This window comes from Oryzias latipes, chromosome 4 (assembly GCF_053564925.1).
Source record: "Oryzias latipes strain Hd-rR chromosome 4, Olatipes_Hd-rR_3.1".
Lineage (NCBI taxonomy): Eukaryota > Metazoa > Chordata > Actinopteri > Beloniformes > Adrianichthyidae > Oryzias > Oryzias latipes.
This window is the reverse complement of record NC_136240.1, coordinates 36,435,534-36,458,833: the sequence shown is the minus strand read 5'-3', so window position 1 is coordinate 36,458,833 and position 23,300 is coordinate 36,435,534. Positions and strand designations below refer to the sequence as shown.

Here is a 23,300-nt window from a genome sequence, read left to right as displayed (position 1 = left end):
GGTAATTGTAAAGTAAACATAAAATCATAAAGTACAAAAAAAACTGAACCAAACAGACTAAACTAAACTGGTCATCCCTGCCCTTAGACCCTCCTTCTCAGGAAAAACTCCTAAAAAAAACACATTCCAGGAAAAAAAAAAGCAGAAACCTCAGGGGCGTCCACATGAAGGAGGGATCCTCCCCCAGGACGGACAGGCGATTTACCAGAACTCTTAGAGAGAATTAACTTATCTAAATCTACAACTACATGTTTAAATAGTCCAGCAGACGAGCTTCATCCAGATGGACAGAAATGTCACTGAACAAAAATTCTGATCTATGGATGAATCAGGAATATTTACAGCCTGATGTCTGTGGAGGAAAATCAGAAAAACAAACTAGAGGTAACAAGAGGTAAATCCCACGGTGATCCAATGGTAAAAATAACAAAACTATCCTTTTATTCAAGTTAATTTGATCTCATCTGTCAGCTTGTGACTGAAGCCTATAAAGTCTCAGTCACAACTGCCCATGTTTTCTACAGGCAGGCTATGGGCCACAGGTCGTAGTGACACTTAAACAAGAGTAAGAAAAGGGGAACAGGGTGAGATGGAGATGAGGCGTACAGATTTTTCTTTATTTTGATGTCCCTAAATCCAACGGGCCGCGCAAGGAGCCTGTTAGTGCTGTTCACGTGATCCGTGCATGTGATCTGTGCATGTGATCCGTGCATGTGATCCGTGCATGTGATCCGTGCATGTGATCCGTGCATGTGATCCGTGCATGTGATCCGTGCATGCTCCTCGTACGCAGCCTGACTGTTAGAAATGAAGAAATTGGACAATCAGAGTGCAGTTTGAGTGGACATCCTACAGGCACTTATGGACCACGGGCATACCCCATGCGTGCAGCACTTGTGCAGGGTCAGTAAGGACCCAGGACTCACATCTTACTAACAACTAGAGAGTGGCTAAAGACACTGCATGACGGCATCACCTGTACTTGTATGATCCTTGGAAGTACTTCACGATACACTTACCACACACACAACAATGGTACATTCCATTTTCATGACGCCCCTTGAGGTAGCCAGAAAAGCCTCAAAGGATCCTCAAGACACACCTGTGCTCCCTTTAAGGTGCAGCCGTACCTGTCTAAGACCCTCCGCGGGGCCGTACACCCCAGAACCTACAGCATCCGTATGGGTCAACAGGTGCATGTGAAGACTTTATCAACATCAGAATTTGAGCGATAAAGACGGTTTTGACCACGCTTAGGATCATGTCGAGTGTGACTCGAACTACAACCTGTTCAAACCATCATTTCCAATTTCTGGATTGAAAAACCCTATAAACCTCAGCGGATGTTGAAAAAGAGTCGGCAAGTGAGCAAATTCACTTCACACCTCACACCTGTACCGCTCACTCCAGAACAAATAGATAGATAGTCCTTTATTGAAATTACAACAGCTTTACATTTGGCTTGTTTGTAGATGTAGTCCTGTCTAGACAGCCAGACGCTCAGGAAACATTTTTCCAGCCCAGCAGACTGATGTCAGACGTCAAAAATACATTGGGAAAAATGTCAGTGTTATCAGTTTAGACCTTTCTCCAGGCATGCGTTTAACACTGATTTGCATAAACCCCAGATGTTCACGTCTGAACCTGCCGAGGAATCCCTCCTTAGAATCCAGCATCGCCTTTGGGTCTCATGAACTTTATGATTTAAATGTAGCTAGTAACATGCTTCATATTGGTTACTCTAAATTGCCCCTACTGTAGGTGGGAATGTGAGTGTGCATGTGTGTGTGATTGTGGTCCTCTGACAGACTGGCGACCTGTCCAGGATGTCCCCTGCCTTCGCCCACAGGATAGGCTCCAGCAGCCCTGTGACCCCGAAAGGGACAAAACGGGTTTAGAAGATGGATGGATGAATGAAAATAATCCCCAGAATCTGTTAGGATCGTTAGCTCATCACAAGGAGGAAAACAAGGAAGGTCTACAGAAGGACGAGCTTCTGTCTGAAGAGGCAAGGCTGCAGAAATCTACCCCAGCCCTGGAACCAGCTGTTTCCTCTTTACCAGATTCTGGATAACATGCTGCGGATATAAGAAAAGTGATGGAAAGTGACAGACTGTCCACACGGATTCTGATTTTAAAAATAACACGTCCCCCCTAAAAAAGAAAGAAGAAATTACCCCAAGCTTACAAAAGTGCTTTTTTTTTGTTCTTTCTACCCTGTAAACTTAGAGCACAATTAGACACGACAGCACACGTTTCCTCTGGAGGCCTGGATGCCTGCCATAGCGCTGACTTTGTTGTCAACCTTGGGAATAAACGCGAGCATGTTTTTTCCCTCCTCTCTTAATCCCTCACTCTTGTTGAGCTTTGGGCTCGGCATCGTGACCACTTAACTAATCATGCTGATGATGAAAAAGATGCTTCAAGGGGGATTATTTGACTGGTTTCTGCAAGTTTCCCAAATAAAGACGCAGGTTTGTTTTCTTAACCCTTGTGCTATCCTAGGCACTTTAACGTTGGGAGTTGGGTCATCTAGACCCACTAGACAGTGCGCTGAACCTTTTTTCTTCAATGATTTGTGATCTTCAGTGGAAATCCTTTCCACTTTTATCCACCTTTGTCATGGTAGGGAGAACACGTCAATGCAAAGGGGGGGGGGGGGGGGTCATCTGGACCCCATAGGATAGATCAAAGGTTAAAGGAGGGACACTGCAGGGGAGTTTCCCTCCAAACAAGAAGCAATGTGTGCAGCGTGACGCTGACATAACTTTTTCAGAAAATGTTTACCATTTTTATAGCTTGATACAGATCTGTAAACAAGAGTTAACAAAATCGTGCCATCTAAAGTTGTTGACTGTCAAAAAAAGGTCTGAGAAGTAACAAAATCTGAGAAGGGGTGTGTTATTTTTTACATTCCAGAACAACAAACTCTCAAAGTCCTGAACTTTGCCAAAGAAAATAGATTTTTTATTTCCTTTTTTTAAAAGTCACATGAATGGATTTGAAAACTCTTCACAGACGAACAATAATACATTTCCTTTTAGTCTTCCGTCCACTTTTGAGGTTTCAGAAGGTTTGGATTCCAGCCTTTTGTTTGCCTCCACGAGGCCCGAGGAGCGGAAGGAGGCTTTGTAGAGCGAATGTTCCCGCTCAGCTGCAAACCAAATTATGCAGCCCTGCTCACTGCCACAGGCCACAACCACATGGCGGCTGATTGAACGGTGAAAGGGCCAAGAAAAGCAGACCAGGCTTAATAAAACAGCCACATCATGAAATCTGGTCAGCCTTTGAGGCCCAAAGATGAAAAGGATATTGACATCACTATGGAGACTAAAAGAAGTGCTGCAGGCGTTGGTCTGGGTGCCTAACAACAGCCATGTCTATTCTCACCAAATCCATGGGACATTGTCTTGTTCAGATATGAAAGAATCATCGTGGAACTGAAGGAGGAAAGGTGTTTATTGAGATTAAATATGAGATCCAGCTGACGCTTCTCCTGTCAAAGAAGACAAACATTCCTGAATTTATTCTTTAGTCCTCTGACGGTTAACTCAACGAGCAAAACAAGCTTTATCAGAGGCCCCAAATGCAGGAAGGAGAAGAAATAAGTGCTCAGAACTTTAAACAACTTTAACAAATTAATGGAAAAAGACTCAAAACTAAATAAAATCCTTCTGCCAAAACCCCTCAAAATGATTGGATAGCAAGTTGACAAGACAAAAAACACGGGCTTATTTACAGCACTGGGAATATTTGACCAAATCCGTTGAGGTCATTGGTGACTAAAAACTAGTAAAGTCATGACGCAGTTTGGCAAAAGCAGAAACTGAAAGCTGCACGACAAAAATGTGAAATTCTGAAACTCCATTTGAGACTTAATACATAAATTAAAATCTCAGTTTGATCAAATATCTGATTAAATTGATCTCTTCAAAATAAAAGCATATGCAGTGTTTTCTCTGAAAGGCAAGAACAAACCCTTTCAAAGTACCATCATGTGGTTCTCCTCTTTTGCCAGGTAATATCCTCTGGATCAGAGGGGAGCATTATGGTGCACGCATTTCAGAAATGTTGAGATCATTTTTAGCATCTACCTACTCAGCAGAGGTTTCTCATAATAATCCGATTCAGTGAGGTTCCAGTTTTCTCCTGGTAGCTGTGAGGAATGAGAGTCAGTGTCATAGGAACAGGCAGACGGCTGGATCCAAGTGCAGCAGGTTTATTAGCTCAGCTAAAAGTCCACAAAGATAATTCAGGGTCAGGCAGGCAGGGGTCGATAACAGGCATGAGAGCATCAGAGAAGAGACAGGGGTAATCAGGATCGAGGCCAGAGTCGGGGCAGGCAAACAGAGTCAGAAACCGGGTCAGAACACAGAAGATCAGATCCAGATATGAGGCTCGGTAAGGAAGGCAGAGTGGCACCAACAATACTTCACGCTGAGTGAGGCTCAGTGCAGAGCTTAAGTATGCTGTGGTTGATTCAGTGACTGAGAGTCAGGTGTGCGGCCTCCAGGAAGTGTGCGCTGGGGTTGCTGGGAGATGTAGTACTTTCAGTACTCCGGAGACTTCTCCCGCCAGTGACCAGACCGTCGCCAAATAGGGGATGCGGACAGCGACACGGATCATGCAGGTCGAACAGGTGGGGATACCTGGTGCTGAACTCCAGTTCAGTCTGTCCTTTGACAACACAGACGGAGAAGAAGTTGTGGGCAGCGAGATGAACCGAAAGAGAGGAAAACGCAGCCTTGCAGAGGCAGGAATGCAGAAACATGAAGGATGAGCAGATCAAGCAATTTAACAAGAGCTAGCATTCCTGGAGCCCATCTATCAAACTCTGAAGAAACTCATGAAAGATTCATTTTCAACAAAAAAGGACTCTTCATACTCAACATGCACCACCTTGCATGGTCTCAGGGTTGAGCGCCGCTGTCTGACAGGTTTCTGCTCAAGTGTGATTTCTGCCAAGGACTTGTTAGACGCGTCCCTGTAACGATGAGATGGAGCCAAAACGGCGTCTGGGATAGGGTGTTTAGCCCCTTTCTCAGTTAAAAAACAATAATTGAATGTCCAGGTCAGTGGGCTCCACTCCTGTTCCTGCTGAACTGAGCCAGTTTTCAGGTCAAACACTGATACCAGTTCAGTAGGCACGGGAGGGTGCAGCCCCAAGTCTGTCCTAGTGTCCACTGCAATGACTCCCACGGCAGCCTAAAGGATGTGCATTTTAGCACACAATTACTGTCATATGTCACCAGCTTTATTTTGCACAAAAAGTCAGTTTGAATCGGAAATAATCTCAAACTCAGATTGATGTGATTTTTCACATTTGTAAACAAAGAGGAAGAAATAGCTAAAAAGGACTAAAGCTCTTGAAAAACAATATCTTGCTGGTGAGTAAAGAGTTAAACCAGAACGTGATTTTAAAATGAATAACAAGATACAAAATAAACAGAGAAAGTCATGTCTGAGGAACTGACTCCGTTTTATTATCGCTTTAATTTCAGTATTTCTTGTGACAGGAACATTTATTGACAAGTTTTGAAGCAAATGGCCAAGGAGTGGAGTGTCCACTCTGAGCTTGAAAGGTCGTGGGTTCAACTCCACAGTGAGATTTTACAAAAAGCTCTCATGCTATGCTCACTCTGGCATCTGATGCGCGTTCTTGAATGTGTTTGGAGCATTTAGTGTTCACACTGGACTGTCAACACCCGATACCATCGCATGTACCTACAGTTGATAGAGTCTTAGAGTGAAATGTTAAACCGGAGCAAATCACGTGAACCACGATCCAGGTATTTTCTTTCACAGCTCTATTCTGATATATGAAAGACTTGGTGTTGTGTTTCCAGACGGGCGCAAACCACCATTATTAATTTCTCCTCCATGATCAGTTTTCATACGGTTGGTATTTATGTGTTTTGAAAAGGACACTACTTAAACATCACTACCAAAGCCGTGTCCCTCATGGGTCAAAGGTCAGTGACCATGTTCTCTGCTGCCAACTAGCGGTCAGAGGTTGAAGTGGACAACAAGAGTCAGACGCTGAAGGACGCTCAGAAATAATTAAAGAAATATCGTCCTGACAGCATTGTGAATCGATGCAAGTATCGCCAAATGAAGCATTGTGATATATCGCAGAATCGATTCTTTCCAACACCCCTAGTTGACGTCGACTTGTCATTGGAAATGGCCGCCCAGTCGCAAGTTGATGAGGCCGATGTGAACAAAGGATTCAATTGGGATCCGATGCCAAACAGCTCTAGAGCGCAGCTCTGATTAAAGATCACGGCTTCCCCAGATACCGAGAAGATCTAGAGAACTATGGCTCCCCAAGTATGTGAAAAATAGAGGGACCTAACTTCATGAAACTGTTTATCTTAAACTGTGAAGTTCTCGTTTTGACATCTCAAAGTGAAGAATTGTAATGTTTGTGTGATTGATCCCTTTCAAGACATGTATTTATCTATTACTAAAGAGTAAAGGAGTTTTCATTTTTCATTTTCAAATATTTGCAGAGAAGGATGCATTTTCCTGTTCTACTTCAAAAATGGTTTTAGAACTTGATTTGAATCCTGGAAAGCCCAATAACAGTTTTCTTCAGGGCTTTCAAAGTTAATTAAACAAATGGTTTTTGTTTGTTCATTTTGGGGAAGGAAGCAATTACCAGCAGCCAAGATATTAAAAATAAGTACAAAAATACATAAGTAGAAATATTAATTAAAAAACATAAAAACAGGGCCAAATTTGACCGAATGGGTTCTCCATTGGACAGAAGAAAATAAATCGGCCATAATTAACTTACCGGTACACAATAATTCATGGTGCCTATAATGTTTCCCCCCAAAATGTTGTATTGATGGTGTTTTAATTTACTTTATATACATGTACATGTATGCAGGAGCAGGACCAAAAGAAATGGTTGAAGACGGCGACAGCAGAAGACATTGAGAATCACAGTTGATTATATGTGTGTTGCTGTAATTTTCTTTTTTTTCTCATTTTTTTAAGGGTGAAGTCTTTCTAGTGCATCTATATCTCTACCCAGATTCTTTTTTTTTCTTTTCCCATGACCTAGTGAACCCAATAGTTTCTCTGAGTACTACAGTGTGCACTATAGTGAACCGAGCTTGTTTTCCAGGTTTGATCCAACATTACAAAACTACTTCTCAGCTGACAGCGACAGCAGACTGCTCTGACATTTAGGACCTCATTGCGATAAAATCTGTCTCCTTTTTATGCTCTTTCATAAATCACCATCATGTGTCACGACCAAAAAAGTGCTCCATCATCATTAATCTGCACAGTTATCTTTGGCAGATGCAAATCGTCCGTCAGTCAGCAAAACTGACGTTTGCTGCACCAAAAAAGAAAAAACATCTCGTCTTCCTTCCATCAAATGTCGTTCAAGTTGAGTCCATCCAGTGGAACAACTCCCCCCAAACTGAATCATTTCACCTCCGGCACTGAACTTAGCCACTGTGAACAACACACAGCAGGGATCAATGCTCACCAATTAGCTAAGCTCTGTGCCTTTAGCGAGAGAGCGGCGGGTTTTGTGGGAGCAGACTGATGCAGTCCTGCTTCAACACAAAGATTCAAAGATTTGAGCGACTGGAGGACCGTTCATCTAGAACAATAAGCCTCGACACGGTGACATCTGAGCTGAAACAGGAACTGCCTTCAAGTTATTCTTCTATCATGAAAGTCTGGAATATCAGAGAGAAAACAGAGTTCTAACTGGTACAAATACAAACGGAAACATAAAAAATGAGTTTCCTCATCAACTGCTTCATGACAAATTCATCTCTCAAATCAATTTAAAAAAACGTCAAAAAAGTGTTTCCCACTGTGGAAATATCCCACGAACCATGCAGAGCTGTGAAGAGGTGGAAATCCCTGGCAATGTGATTTTTCTTTCTTTTTGTGCATCAAATCACGGCACCAGGAATCCTCCCCGCCACCGCCATAGGAGGCGTCTGCTGCCCCTTCCTGCCCCCTACCAGCTCTCCAGACGTCTTCTTCCTCAGCATCTGGGAAGCATCTGAGGCCTGAAAGACAGACAGAGAGGATTCAACATTTTCTCTGAGACAGACACAAAACCTTTGCATCAGACACTGCAACAATCCAGGAGGGGTCCAGTTTAGTGTGAACCCGCATTACTGACTGACACAACTAGAAAGCACTTCAGCAAGTCATAAATATGAGAACCTTTGCTCCAGCCGTTTGTAAACCCCCCCAAAAAGTTATTACAAATCAGAAACAACAATCACTCTTTGATTCCATGGTATTAGAGGTGAGTTTAGTCGTTTTTCAGGTCGGCAAAAACACATTTTGTAATCTAACCTGTTTAACATTTTGAGGTGAGTTCAAAAAGAGGACACAAAAAAACAAGTTGACATTCTGGCACGTCATTATCTGTTGTTTTGTGGTAGTTTTAAGCATTTTAGAGGGAAAGTTACACCCCACCCTTTAAGGGGAAGAATAATGACAGGACTGTGTTGCAGTGTGGAGGAGGAGGAGGAGGAGGAAGAGGTTAGGTCCTTCGCCTTGATCACTTATCAAACGCCGTCTGTGTATCGGAGCTCAAATGACTTGTTCTTAAAATTGGATCGACTTTGGAAAACGGGAGTTTTTAATGGTTAGATGAATTTAAATGAGTCACTAAATGATGTTTCAAAGGTGAAATGAGTCTTTATGGAGGCGCACATGTTCATATTGCAATAGGTTTACTGCACTGAAAAAATGATCCAAACTAGTTTAAAAACATTAAATACAAAAGGTTTTTTCTTTTTATAAGTAAAACAAAATCTGCCAATAGACTGAGTATGCTTTAATGTGCACTGTCCCTGTTCAATTAATGAATAGATCAAATAAATCAATCAATTTGACTACTAAAGATTTCTTAAAATAAGTCTTGATGTTCTGCCCTTTCAAGATTAAATCATCAAAAAATATCTATAAACACTCACATTTAGGTATAATTTACTCTGGTGATTAAAAATATTATATCTTCTAAAAAAACATAACATTGCTCAGAAAAAAATAGTTTGTATCTTTAAAGTATTGATTAATATACTTTCAACCCAAATATGTCCTATTTTAGGAGCTGCAACCAACCCAGACCATTTCCAGACCATAATAATGGTGAAAGAAGACAAGATCTGGACATTTTAAAATACATTTTTCTTAAAAATATATATGAAAATGTGTGTTTACTGTTTAGCTTCTGTCCTATGATGTTAAATGAATTTTGATGAGTCAAATTAAACTTTTCAGTTTTGCTAAATTAAGCAAATATGTTTCTTGAAATAAAACCATTCACAAATAAAACTTTAAAATATAACATAAAGTTAAAAAAGAACTTGTCTCATTAGACATATCAATTAAATTAAGTTGTTTTCATGATCAAATGATTTAACAGGATTTTCAAGATTGTTACATCTTATTGTAAAGTTACAGGAAGTTAGTTTTGTCTTTGATCACGTTTAATAAAATGTTCAAACTGGAAACCAGACAAAACTCTTTTGCAGTGTGCGACTGAACCAGTTCTTAACAAAGATAGCTTTATGCAGCAGAAAATTCTTGTTTTCTGTGAACATTTGGATCCAACCTGGCAACCTGGAGTGATGGGCCGCCATGCTCTGGACATTACCCATCGTTTTCTTACTTCAGGTACATTAAATAGATTCATTTGTTACATATAACTATAATTTAAAGCTGCTAAATTCATCATGAATTGAAAATAAAAAGCATGTATGCCCGCATATTTTTGAGCTGGGAAGTAGCGTTTGAACCCGCAACCTTCACGCTTCTTGCTTTAATTTAGTGATATTGATATTTGACAGCGAACCTTTGTTAATGACAGACAGCACTGATAAAAACTCACTGCTCTGATAATACACTCATCTGTAAATGCAAATATATACTGATGTCTGTGCATTTCTAACCAGCAAACCTGTAAATATGTACATGACTGTTTATGGTAATACTATGCTGTGAATTGTATTCATATCCAGCTTTCCTACATGTTTATATGCTGCACTTGCTGCTTTTAGACACACACTTTGATTACCTGTACAGGTGTACTCACAATAAAGTAGAGTCCAATCTAGAGTGACTTCTGTGCATTCGTCTTAAAGCACGATCCCGTATTCAGTGCATGTTGGACAACTTAATGATGGCCTTTGAATCCTCCCAGACAGAAAAATGTGATTTCTGTACTGTTGTGTTAACAGTCAGCCCCTCCCTGGAAGGGAATCACAAATAAATGTGTCTGTGTTGGTTGTGAAATCTGGGACATTAGGCGTCAGTGAGGAGTAACGAGGAATGAGGCTCGCCTGAGCCGGTTGCTCGTTTGCCTGGACGATGTGGGGCTTTAACATAAAGGAAGGGAAAGTTGAAAGTGTGAGTGAATGCAGGGAGCGGCTGGGCTTCATGGGATGAAACCTGTCGTGGGAGATAAAATAGTGCTAGTTTACCTACATTAAAAAACTTTTTCTTCTTAGGGGGGGGTCAATTTTACTCATAGGAGCATGGAATCAGGTGTTTCACAAAAAAAGAAAAGGAAAACCTGCAAAACTGATATCAGGAGTGAGTTTAAGTCACAAAAAGGGTTTAAAATAAAGGAAATTTATTGCAATAAGAGATTTTTGACTAAACAAACTGAGCTCAGTCATGCTGTCTGTTTGTAGGTGACAAGTTAAAGGATAATAAATAAAAATAACATTGCTGCCAAAACCATGGAGCTCACATTTATGAAGACAAACATCCTTAAATGCCTGACCTCCACCTCCGCCAACTTTCCTCCAAGAACAACAGTCGTCACGCTCCATTTGCTGCAAAGCCTCATCTCCCTCACGCCAGAGATGGTGAGATATCTGCGGCTGGCAAACGTGGCGCCCGAGCTGTGCTGACGTCATCCTGCATTTCTCACATTTGCGCCACTGCCATCCGTCATCCCGCTCCGGCAGAACACAAGGTGTGTGCGTGAGAAAGACACTTAGATGGTAGCGGGACTTCCTTAGAAAAATAAACTTTCTTTAATATTCTTGAGAGGAATGAGTTGTGATTTTTAATAAACGACAAATGAAGTGGTTCAAATGCAAGAACATTCTGGGATGTGGGACTTCTAAAATAGTTTTGTTCTTGCACGTTTTAATGTGCACCTTTAAAAAAGTGTGTTTTTGTTAAACCATTGTGGCAGTATAATTTAAAGAATATTTTATAATTGTGAATACTTTTTCCATCCGATTCCATTTTTCAACACAAATACCACAGACGTCTAGTGTTTCACTGCATTTTGAGTGCTGCTAAACGTCACGTTGGGTCTCTTTCATGCTCAATGCAAAGGAAAAAGCCCTTTTATGGATGTCTTCATAATGCATGAGCCTCTCTGTTTTTAGATGTCGTGATGTGAGCCACAACCACAGCCGTCCGCTCCACCTTTGAGGCCAGCGGGCAGCAACCTTTAACGTCTAAAGAGCCATTCCGGCAATTTCTCACTTCAATATGTCATTTTTACTATTATGATAACTATACAGGATTTTTTGGCATGAATAAATCATGAACATAAAGAGAAAATAGCCTTTTTCTAAAAATGAAATAGTTTATACCTCTCAACGCAGTTTCCTCTCAAAATAAAAGACACCCTGGGTCAAAAAGGATCCTCTCAATCCAGAAAATGTAGTAGAAAGTATAAAATAAAGTAAAAAACACAGTTTATTTACCGTTTGAGGTGCAACTCAGCCAAAATTGTGTAAATCGAACTAATAAAAGCCAAAAGTAGCTAATTAAGTACTGTGGCCCAGAAGTGGGAATCACAACAACAAATCACTCGACGCAAAAACAGTTTAAAGATCGCAACAAGAAATTAAAAAGCAAATTAAATAAAAAAAGGAAAACATAACATTTTAGAAAAAAACAAAAAAAATAATAATCCAGAAACCAAAACGTAAAAAAACAAAAACGAAAAAAAAAACATTTCGGAAAACAGAAGTAATTTCCAGAATTCAAATTGAAATGTTCCAAAAGAAAACACAGTCAGAGAGTAGAAAAAGGTCAGTATGTCGCTGATTGCATGATGACGTTTGTCCATCATTTCAAACGATACTGGACATCAGCAGCGATATCCCATAATACCTCCCTTTTTGTTTCGCATCACACTTTGGTTTCTGGAAGAAAACTTTTTTTCCTGAACGTTTTTTCTTTTTTGTTTTTACGTTCTGGTTTCTGTTTTTTAATGTTTGTTCTGCTTCTTTGATTTCTCCTTGTAATCTTCCAGGTTTGTTGAAGTGTTTTGCACTTCAGATCCAGCGTAGGTAAATGATCCTTACTGTATTTAACATGCTTGAATTTGTCCAAATTTAGAACTTCTGCCTTAAAAATGGATTGCGGTTGTTCTTGGTGACCTCCGATTGGTTTTCTGTGGAACACAGACCTCAAAAATCTGTCCAAAGGTTTTGGTCTGACTTGTGATCGGTACTTTCCTTCAACTGTGCTTGAATCATTTAAAAACAGTTTGGGTGGGTACCTTTACTTTACTTTTTTTTTTACTTTACTACTTACTTACTTTTTACTTTATTTTAATGAAGCTAGAGAGCCACAGTGGGGGGGTGAGAGAGCCACATGCGGCTCCGGAGCCCCCGGTTGCAGACCCCCGGTTTAGGCTGTCCAAGCAGGAACGCCACATTGCTTCTGTCAGCAGGAGGAACAGCAAAGACAGAAAATGTCTTTAAAGAACGAGGGTTGAAAAAGAGCAAAAATGGGTAGAAACTCATTTCCACTCATTCAGTTCGGACCTCATGATGAAGAGAGCCGGCGTGACGCAGGAGCTCCTTTCACGTGGCCTACTAATATGAAGGATTCACGTTACACAGCATTAATAGGATTTCCCAGGGATGTAATTTGATGCTAAATCAATCTTCACTAAACTTCTGTAAAAAAGACAAGAAAAGGAACAAAAAGCATAGGAGACCAAACAGATTTGGGAATTTGATCCCAAAGAGGGCAGAAAGGTAAATCTTTAAAGAGCCAATGAGTCAGAGCTCACAGGAAGAATGGAGACCTGAAGAAATGATCCGGCTCTCCTCTGACAGGAACGTGATCGATGGTAATGCATGAGGGGAAATGGCACGGCCGCATTACAGCCTGGCAGGGGCTATCTCTGAACCTGATAGCAGATGCTGCTGCAGCTATTAGCTAATCGCTGTGCTGATAACATTTGGGCAAGAAGGGAAAGAAAATGAGAGAACGCTGAGAAACGGAAGAGAAAGCAAAGTGACGAAACACGGGATGGCATAAGTGAGTTTGTGAGAAAGATTTGGTGCTTTTGTGATAGTGTGATGTAACCCACAGGGAACCGAACTCAGAATGTGAAGTTCTCCGAGTTCATCTTAGGAGAACATGTGTCAACTGGGCTATTAGCGCAGCCAGCGCCAATAAAACGTCTCCTGCAGCACTCCACTCAGCAAAGCCCTTTCTGCACACCCTGAACAACCCTCCTCCATTGTGCCTTCAAGAACTCTTTCCTCTGTGTTTTGATCTGATCTAAAAAGGCGGCAAAAAAGAAACGATTGCTGCAAATGAAAGTACAAAGGGAGTAAAGTGGCTTTGGGGAGAAACCATTGAAATGCATCTGTCAGCACCCCCCAAAAGGAGTTGGCGTGTTCGGCTTGTGACCTCTGTAACCGACAGGCTCCCTCCCACTTCAAGCATGCAATCTCTCCACAAACCGGGCTTGTTTTTCCACCACACATGGCTTCAATTGGAGGTTGCTGCTGCTGTTGCTGCCTGTGCTGCAGACAGGCGAAGCACAACAAACCCCATCATGAAATCAACAAACACAAGCGATGTCTGGTTGTCGCTCACTTTTGGAGATTTACGCTCCCTTTAATTTGATATTTTTCCAACTATTTTCCAGTTTTGTGTGTTTTTTTCACTGATGCGTTTATGCACGTTTTTGTGGACTTGCCTGTTTTTCAGCCAACAAGGCGAGCTGTTTACTGCTTGGTTGGTCGTAAAAAGTAAATATTCGACAGTTGGAGCTCAAAGGCTCCTTCATTTGGTTGCTGGCAGAGACGGCTCTGGATGGGATTGCCTGGGCTCAGACAGGACTTCTCTGTGGTCGACGTACGGCCCGGGTGAGGCAGCTGAGGAGAACCGCGCTGCTAAACCATGAGAGAGGCCCGTCCAGCTGCACACAAAGCTGGAACGCACGCAACAAACTACGGCCGAGTGTTCCATGCAACACAAAACCTGCATCAATGACAAATATAGCCGCCTGTAACCAAATGGCAAACAGCTGTTGTCTGTGAGACGGCGTAATTGCCAGCATCTGTGGAGGATCGGGATGGAAACATGGCGTTCACTGCATTTTGGCCAACATGTTAGCATTTCCTGCTTTTGAACTTTGTTGTTTTGATGCCCCGATGTGTCCCGATGTGTCCCGCGTTTGATTTCACACTCGAAATGTGAGAGTACTCTGTGAATGAGGGGAGCAGAGATGCAGGCCTTCAGGGGAGCAACATCAGAAATCCAGATATATATCACTTCTGATGATTTCATTACAAGTATTGCATTTACACTGGCTGTCCATTAAACCGCTAAATCCATTATTGTTGTTCTTGTGTAACAGGTCTCTTATGTGTGAGAAAAAAGTCCTTGGAAAGTGCTCAAGAATGTGCACCATTTGTTGAAAAAAAATCACTTTTAAAAAGCTTTTCAACCTAAATTCTTTTTTTGGAGAGTTGTGAGGTGATGGCCCACAGCAAAACCCCCTTTGGAGTCAGGAGACTGCTGGAAAGGTTCAGCGGTCGAGCAGCCAGAAGTGCAGGTATGCGTGTGCAGGTATGCGTGTGCAGGTATGCGTGTGCAGGTATGCGTGTGCAGGTATGCGTGTGCAGGTATGCGTGTGCAGGTATGCGTGTGCAGGTATGCGTGTGCAGGTATGCGTGTGCAGGTATGCGTGAATTCTCTGTTTTTCTTGTCACGGGGATCAGAATCTAATACAGGTTCATTCAAACTTTATGACATTTGTGTTGCTTCAGCTCAACAGGACAAACTGGTGCCTTAATTCTCCATAAACCAACGCGATTAAACTCTCAACCAAAGTATCTGAGACCGAGACATCGGCAACACGTCACGCCAGCAGATGCGCCGTCTTCCCAAATGTCATCAGCAGAAGATCAAAGCTGGAGTGTGACGAGTACAAAATCAGAGAAGGCAGAGAGGAACTTTGATCAGATCTGCCGTTCTGTGCTCGTGACATGCTGCAAAAAACAAGAACAAGACGAGGCACAACAATCCAAATCTGATCAAAATGTGTGAGAAGAATGCGGCACAGAGAGGAAGACTCAGAGGAGGAAGAAGCAGAGTGAGAAACTGACTCACCGTGTCCACAGGTCCTGGTGTTCCCTCAGGGTTTAGATGAGGCGATGCACAAACAGGACATCCAAGACCTGCTTGGGACGCCAGTTATAAATTAACCAACTAACCAAGCATTAAACAGCTATTAACCAAAAACAGCTTGAGTGATCCAGTTTCCTCATAGTCCAGGTCTGCCGGTCCTGCCTTGTTCCCACAGCCTAGGAGGCCAGAAAGGAGCGCAGACTGTGGAGGAAAGGCTCCGTCCTCCTTGTTCCCACAGACTTCCAGGGCAGCAGAGGAGGCTGCTCTGTTCCCATGGAGGTCAGATGCAGAGTTAACACAGCAGCCAGCTGCCGGTCTGCCACCACAGTTGTGTCTCTCAGCCTCTCCTCCTGGCAAAGCTGACAAATCCCCCCAGAGAGGCGGCGAGCGGCGAGCCACTCAGTCAACCAACAGTTACAGTACAGACAGAGAGAGACTTTCAGGCACTGTCCCAGGAGATCCATCTGAGAGTCTAGGGCAGAGCTGCCAGTCCTCCTCCTTTCCTCCCTCCCTCCATTCTTTCCTCCCTCCCTGCCTCTCCTCTTACTCGACTTCTTTTTACAGCCTCTGCTGAGACACACTTATTGTGTGGCAATTGCATTAGCCTTTAGTGAGCAAGGAATGGCTCTTAGAGTCTAATGCAGTGTTGTGCTTTTGTCTTTACCTTACCCCCGTCTTTCTTCCCTCCTCCACCCCCTCCATTAGTTTGACATGTCCACGTATGCATGCACACCTCCTGTTCTTCCTTCCTTGCAGTTTCTCATCTTCCTCTGCGAGTTATCCCTTAAAGAGACACCGTCTGTGGCGTTTCTGTGTGCAGGTGCTCCTCTCAGGACGTTCATGTGCAGATCCATAAGAATCGTCCGTTTGCTTCAGGGTTCAGGAGGTGCAGCATCCAGGCAAATGTTTTGGAACCAGAGGGGAACAAAATACAAAAGGAAGAACTTTTTCACAAGACAAATTGAAAATGACATATTTAAAAAGTTCTGACCATAAATTGAGATTAGAAATTTTGATCTTTCCAATTTCCTTAAAGACCCACTCCAATAAAAACTCTTGTTTTTTGTTTTTTAACATGTTCCTACGGAGGTTTTGTCATGATGGAGGACATCTATTAAGAAAATTAAGCTTAAAATTCTGAGTATTTTTTTAATTTAAACCCTAAATCAGGAGCAGTCAAAAAATTCGAAAAGCCCAGCAGTGATGTAGGTGCTACAACTGGCGGGCCACAATGCTCCGCCCCTTTCTGGTCATCCCCCGTCAGACCAACAGATCCATGAAGGTCTTTGTTTTCCTGGTCTGAGCTGGAATCTGGATCAGAACTGGATGGATAGATCTAAAGTTATGTTGGGTTGTGAGGGGCTGTAAGCTAGCAGGAGAGCACGTAAACAGATGGATGATGGGAAATGAGGGGAGTCGTTCGTCGCACTAACAGTCTCAGCCAAATCTCAGAACATTTTAACCCACCCAAGAACACCCAAACATTTTACATGACAGCATACCAGTCTTATGAGCATTAAACTATGCATAAAACAATTCCAATCCATTGAGTTAGTCAGTTTTAGGCCAGCAACAACTCCCCACCGTTGTCTTAGCTCCTGGTGGATCTTCGTTTGTGATCGGTTGGCTAGACGTTAGCCTCCAAGTTTCTCCACCGTGTCTTCCTTGGTCTTCCTCGTTTTCTCTTCCTCTGGGCATTCCCGGCCAGGGCCTGATGGATGATGCTGGTTGTTGGTTTTTGTTGTTGTCCTTGTTTCAGCTCCGTACAGACGGACAGGCATGATGTTTGAGTTGAACAGGTCAATCGTGGTGCCTGTTGTGATGAGGGGGGATCTCCAGATGTGCTTCATGGTGATGAAGGGTGCCCTTGCCTTTCCAATGGCCTGTTGGTTCATCATGTTGCCTTCTGCTTGTCGCCTAGCTTCAAAACCTATTTGGGTTTGGATTGTTAATCCAGCAAACCCAACCAAAGTATCTGTAAAAGGCAGTAAACATCAGTACTACCTATACAGACAAGGGCTTAAAATATTAAGACTTTACTTTGTTTAAAAGTTCATGTTTGTAGATATAAAGCATCAAAGGAGATTACAGACATGAAAGTCCGGACTCATAATGGCTCCATGAGTCAGAAAGAAATGACTCCAGTGGCTCCAACTGCTCCCTGCTGTAAATCTGAGCAGATTAGAGAGCAATAGAAAAGATTCGATTGTATTTCAAAGAGTATTGTGTGTCCAGACATTGTGTTCATTAATTAAACTCCAGCATTCTCCAGAAAGATGATATCTCACACAAGCAGTTTGGAAGAACAGTTGGTCTTCTCTGTGGCTCCTTCCAATAACTCAAATCAGGAATCTGTCTTTCACTGCAGCATCAAACTCCCATCTGCCTTCTGGTTCTGATTTCTCCACATTTGAGTAAATGAGGTAAACAAAATGATCAAGACTTTGATGTGAAATGCATACCAGATTCTACATAAAACTCATTTTCTTTACTTTTTTCTAATGGCATTAAAGCAACTCGATGACTCTGGATTCGTTTTTTCTCTGGTTTACAGATGTGTCAAAGGTATTTGTGGAACGTAAGTGACTACAGTTTCTGTGTGCAGTCAAGGAAGCTGCTCTCAAAAACTTTGATGGAAGTCAAAACCAACAAAAAAAGTTGGAAAGCAGCGAAAGAATTACAATTTTTTTTTAAAGTCATTCCGACTCTTTTTGATGTAATCTTGGTTTCCAAAAAATTAATTAAAATATGTTCCACTAGATTCTGCACAACTATTTCTATGGTTTACTTCAGTGGAGGGAGGGAAGAGTAAACGTCTTGAATTTAATTTCCCATTTGTAGTTAAATAGTGTTGATTTACCTGAAAAAGGGAGAAAAGAAGAGAAGATAATTTGGTTTTCCCCAAACCTTAATGATTGTTTTATGTCCCAACAACGTAATCCAGGCCAAGCACCACATCAGTTTGATGGTAAATTACTGCTGTCTGGATAAAACTTGAAAATTCCACGGTAAAAAACTTTTGCCATAAACCAAACTTGCAGTTTTGCTGCTTTGCATGTCCTGCACACAGAAAAAATGAGCATATCTTTACAAATTAGTGCACTTTAATCAAAACCTTTCGGCCCCAAAAGTGGGAGTTATTTAAGAAAATGACTTAAATAGAAAAGAGAAGAGCGTTTTTTTTGGTTTGAAATACCTGTCCACTGAAGCAATACTCCATAAGTGAATTGTTGGAGTAAAAATAAACACGTGTAACGCAGCTTGAGATTGTTTGGGTCTCAGCAAACATCCATATTTTGGTGACATTGGTTTCTTTTCATCTCATTCAGATGATGAAAAGGCTTCCTAAATAAAACTAATTGGAAAGAAACGGTTCAAGATTCAGAAAGAACGTATAAAAGGAAAAAAAAATTCAAACTCTTAAAAGACCAGAAAATGAAAAAAAGTTCCACTGACCTGCGCTCAAACGAAGACGTTTTAGAAACTGAAAACACTGAACACGTGAAATATAAGTTCACCTAGAAAAGAAACTGCAGCTTTTACAAAGGAGATATAATTATTACTCTTTGTGGCTTTAAATGAGAACCTCATCGACCTCATTCCCAGAGATTAGCGTTTCTCTAAAAATCGCACATTTTCTTTCTTTTTAAAGCTGCAGAACTTTCAGCAGATAGAATTAGAATAAAGCAAAGATGCTGGGAGACCAAACCGGCCCTGAGCATCATTTTCAGTCACTAAAAGCAAACTTTCACTGAGCAGAGCGGACTCTAGCATGCAAAGAAATTTCCCTCAGCCAAACATGTTTCAGCAAATACACAGTCACTCTCTGTTTGTAGGGTATGGGTTCAGTTTCAAAGGGAAAAAACAAGTTCAAAGTCAAGCTTCATATTCCATCTTCAGTCCCGAGTTTATTTTGGGTTGATTTTTTGTGAAGAACGATTTAAACTGTCAAAGGAGACTTTGGTTCTGGACCCATAACTTAACTCAGTCTGGCATTGGTCCTCTAAGATGGAAAATGTTTACATTTTGGGAGTCAGACTCAGAGCTATAACATTATCAGTATCACAATCACATATATAACACGAGTTGAATCATATTTTTTATTAGTTTAGTGAGACTACAAGAGGCTCTGGGTAACTTAGCAAAACGACGCCAACACCAATGCAGTTCGTAAACAAGTATGGCAGATGCAACAGCATTTTATCTGTAGTGCAGAAGTCTGTAAGGGCCTTTTACATGAAAACTGTTTTGAGCTTTGAGGTGTATTTTAACGTTCATTCCTCACTAAAGTGGTATTTTGAAAGGCGGGGCTTCAGTGATCAAGTCGCCTTACTTCTGGGTAGGAAAATGAGCTGTTAAAATAACTCATATTTCATTAAAAAGATAGTTCTTTAGTGTGCCAAAGGAAATATATTCTCATATACTACTTTTATCTTTTATTATTTTATTTAACTTAACCCTGGCATTCAGAGCAGAGAGCAAAGTTAGAATTACATCGTGCACATTGGAAACCCGTTTCTTACTGTTCATATGACAATAAACCCTTTGAATCTTGAATATATAATGGATAGAGTTCATTCTGAAAGGCCTAAGAAAAGCAGGACACACGCCCTTTAAAGCCTGATATTCTATTTTCAAAGCTTTTCAAGAGGTTCTTTAATTATGATTTTTGCTGGTTTTTAGTCAAAATTCAAAAACAACAACCCTGTGTTGTTTTCTAGGACGTAGTTTCTGCAGGGCGCCAAGGGTTCATTAGAAATTCCCCTCTGAGATGTGGGTGGAACTCAGCCATCTGCTTACTTCCACTAGCTTACAGTCCCTCTCACCCTCAGACTAACTCTACCAGGCAAACTAAAACGGCGATCAGTATCAGATCCGTCCAGTTCTGATCCAGATTCCAGCTCAGACCAGGAAAACAAAGACGATCATGGATCTGTTGGTCTGCAGGTGGAGGATCAGAATAAGTCAGACACGTTCTGTCATGATTTGATTTCTTTTTTTTTGTTTCACAGATGAGTATTTACAAAAATATATAAATATTTACACTTCTTAAGGGGTAATTTTCTGATGAAGGTAAACCCTTTTGAAACCTCAGTTGTTGCTGCTTTCACTCTTTGCTCACTTACTGCAGATGCTCATCATTTCTGATGGAAATGTACCGTCCAAAGACACGATGAAGGGATTTGCCGCCTGCTGTCGGGCCCTCCTCTGTCATCGTGCTCTGCGAGTTCAGCTTCGTGCTTCCAGGCCGGAAAGATCCGGAGGTGAGAGCGACGACTGACACAGTGAGACGTTCACCAGGGTGGGCCGCAGTCGGTGCCAGCAGGGATGTCAGGCACAGGGCCTGCCAGGAAAAAGAGGCAAAGCTCGAAGCGGTGGAGGGAACAGACACCCAGTCACGAAACACACAGTCATGAGGCGCACATGTACAGACTGGTTACAGAAATCCACACAAGGATTTCAGTGGACCCCCGTCAACACACTCTAACCTATGCAAATGATGCTTGTTCTCCTGCCCACATCCTGTTTCCAGACCAGAGCTTCATTTCTCAGAGTACGAGAACAAAGTCACCTCAAGTGTCAAGATTAAACTCTAATGCTGGGTTTTCATGCTTTGGTTTCAGCTATGCTGTCTTCTTCTGTTTTGGTCTGGAGCTCTGTCCAAATTCCCTCCCCAACCCAAAAACTATACAGTGCCCTGGTTCTAAAGTCAAGTCTAACATAATCCCTTAATATATATGACTCTTTACATGGGAAAGGAATTTAGTTTTGTAGCATGAGTGAACAGTTTTGGGGGATATATTAGATTTTGCAAGTGAGCTTTAGTGCTGAGCTGAACATTAAGACTGTTTTGCCAAATGCTCTTAGAATTTTCAGAATGTAATTTCTATTTCAAGAAATGAGCCAAAGCAATGGAGAAAAACTGTAACAAACTACATTTTTGTAAATGCGACTGTAGGCATTAAAAAGAAGAAAGCAAGAAGATCTGTAAAAGTTTAAAAAGAACCAAAACAGAAGGGAAAACAGAGGGAAGAAGGGTGAGGAGGGTGAGGATGCGCACATATGTCGCCCCTCACCCCCGCCGGTGTGAGGGGCTCAGCGAGAAAATCCACCGGGACTGAGTGAACTGCTACTTTCTGCTGCCACATCTGGAGGACACGCCAGCGTTCTGCATCGAAGCGCAGAGCCATGGACGTCTCACCGGTGGCAGACGCAGACGCCGAGCTTCTGTCCATGAAGGGAACTTTGACTGCTTTCAACTGTTTCAAACGGTTAATAAAAGATTATTTTTCCCCATTTGGAAACACATTTTACTTTGTTGGTTTCCTTTGTTTTTTTCATCTTTGAAAATAAAAAGGGTGATTGCCACTGCTCCAAACGCAATGTCATTGTTTTAGTGACAAATAAATCAATCTTGAATATTGAGGCAGTAAATAAATGTTCACATTTCCTAAGGACAAATCTAACTTTGGGCCTCCTAAACTCTTAATTTTTAGTTTGGCATGTCTCTCTGGGCTCTTTCTTCTATTTCTGTTTCCCCCAACACATCACCCAAACACCAAATAGGTTTAACGTCACTGAAGTGAATTCAGATAACAGAATCCTGGTTTAAGGTGTGGGACTCATCCCAGCCTGTACCTGCTGCTGGATTATATCCTGCAGATCCTCAACACGCCCTCATCTGGGATTACTGTTTGGAGACGGGAGCCTCTTTGCCACAGCAAATGGAGAACAAACATAGCTCAAGGTGGGATGTCCAGAAGAAGAAAACCTTTTCACAGGTTTATGCCTCTTCGTTACTCTCCGTCCATCCATCTTCTGAACTTCACTCAGAAACTTTTCTTATCATCAAAGGGATGCTGAATTCTCACATAAAAGAACATTTTTAGGTCTGCTTTTGTCTTCATTCTAACCTTGGACCGAATGAGGGGGTTTCTGTCCCCTCACCCACCCGACGGATCCATCCTGGGGTCACCAACATGGAGAGAATATGGACACAGGAAGTCAAAACGATAGTGAAAAGTCTTGACCGACTGGATCAGCTCTGGCTCTGGTGTTTGTGCTTCTCTGCTCCTCCCTCCGTTTCATCACGTTTCGTTCATTTCCTGTGTGCAGAGAGTGGATGGAAATGACTTGTGCTTAATGCCTGGGTGTTATCTGTTCTGAGGCAGATCCCGGTTTCCTGGTAGCTCCGAGGCCAGCAGGTCTTGAGCTTTTTCAAACTAAAGGGCCTATCTCTTATCCTGAATGCTGTTTCTCACTGCGGCGGTCCGTGGGCTTTGTGAGGGTCAGCAGCACAGATGTCTTGTGTTTTTCCTGGGAGGTCGTATTACGGCTCCTTCCTTACATCACGTAAGCATCTAAAACTGATAATCCGCATGGAGCGCGTGAAGCAGAGGTTGAAAAAAGTTCACTGGACGTAAATCTCACCCCGAGAGTGCAAACAGAAGCAAACGGAAACCGTTGGCTGGTCTGGTCCAGATTATTTCCTGAAGGTTGCCTACAATTGCAAACAGGCCTCCTCCACCCGTCAGCATTGCATGTGTTTACAGCAAACAACAGATGTAGGAAGAGAACGACACAGAGAAGCACTGGGCTGATGAAGACCATGGTGGGCTGCAGATAAAAATCAGACCTGCCTTTTAAACTTCCACTGGTGGCTGTGTGGAGGACAAAGCCCCCAACTGTTGGCTTGGCTCAAGCTGCATCCTCACAACAACATGCTCACTTACAAACCTGATTTAGTCAAATCCTGGGGATCAAGCCAGCATTCATCCAACTGCTTCATTGGAGTTCAGCTAAGACTGTCTGTGGGCTGCAAAGGGGGCTTCACATCGTGTGTTTAAAACACGCTAAGCCTCCTGTTCAGCCTTTCAGTGGGGGGGATTTTTGCAAAT

At 42.1% G+C, this 23,300-nt stretch overlaps 1 long non-coding RNA gene and 2 other non-coding genes across 3 annotated transcripts; all 3 read right to left on the bottom strand.

Moving 5' to 3' along the window:
* Nucleotides 1-2,945: 2,945 nt before the first annotated feature.
* Nucleotides 2,946-21,603, bottom strand: LOC144991981 (uncharacterized). The gene is made up of 4 exons (XR_013655691.1): nucleotides 20,529-21,603; nucleotides 15,385-16,272; nucleotides 7,998-8,045; nucleotides 2,946-4,677 (listed from the first exon to the last, which is right to left on the bottom strand). It is a non-coding gene; the product is annotated as an uncharacterized LOC144991981 (long non-coding RNA).
* On the bottom strand, nucleotides 5,070-5,170 carry mir24a-1 (microRNA mir-24a-1). Its single transcript, NR_107090.1, has one exon. It is a non-coding gene; the product is annotated as a microRNA mir-24a-1 (primary transcript).
* mir27b (microRNA mir-27b) lies at nucleotides 7,442-7,542 on the bottom strand. The gene has a single exon (NR_107089.1). It is a non-coding gene; the product is annotated as a microRNA mir-27b (primary transcript).
* Nucleotides 21,604-23,300: the final 1,697 nt, after the last annotated feature.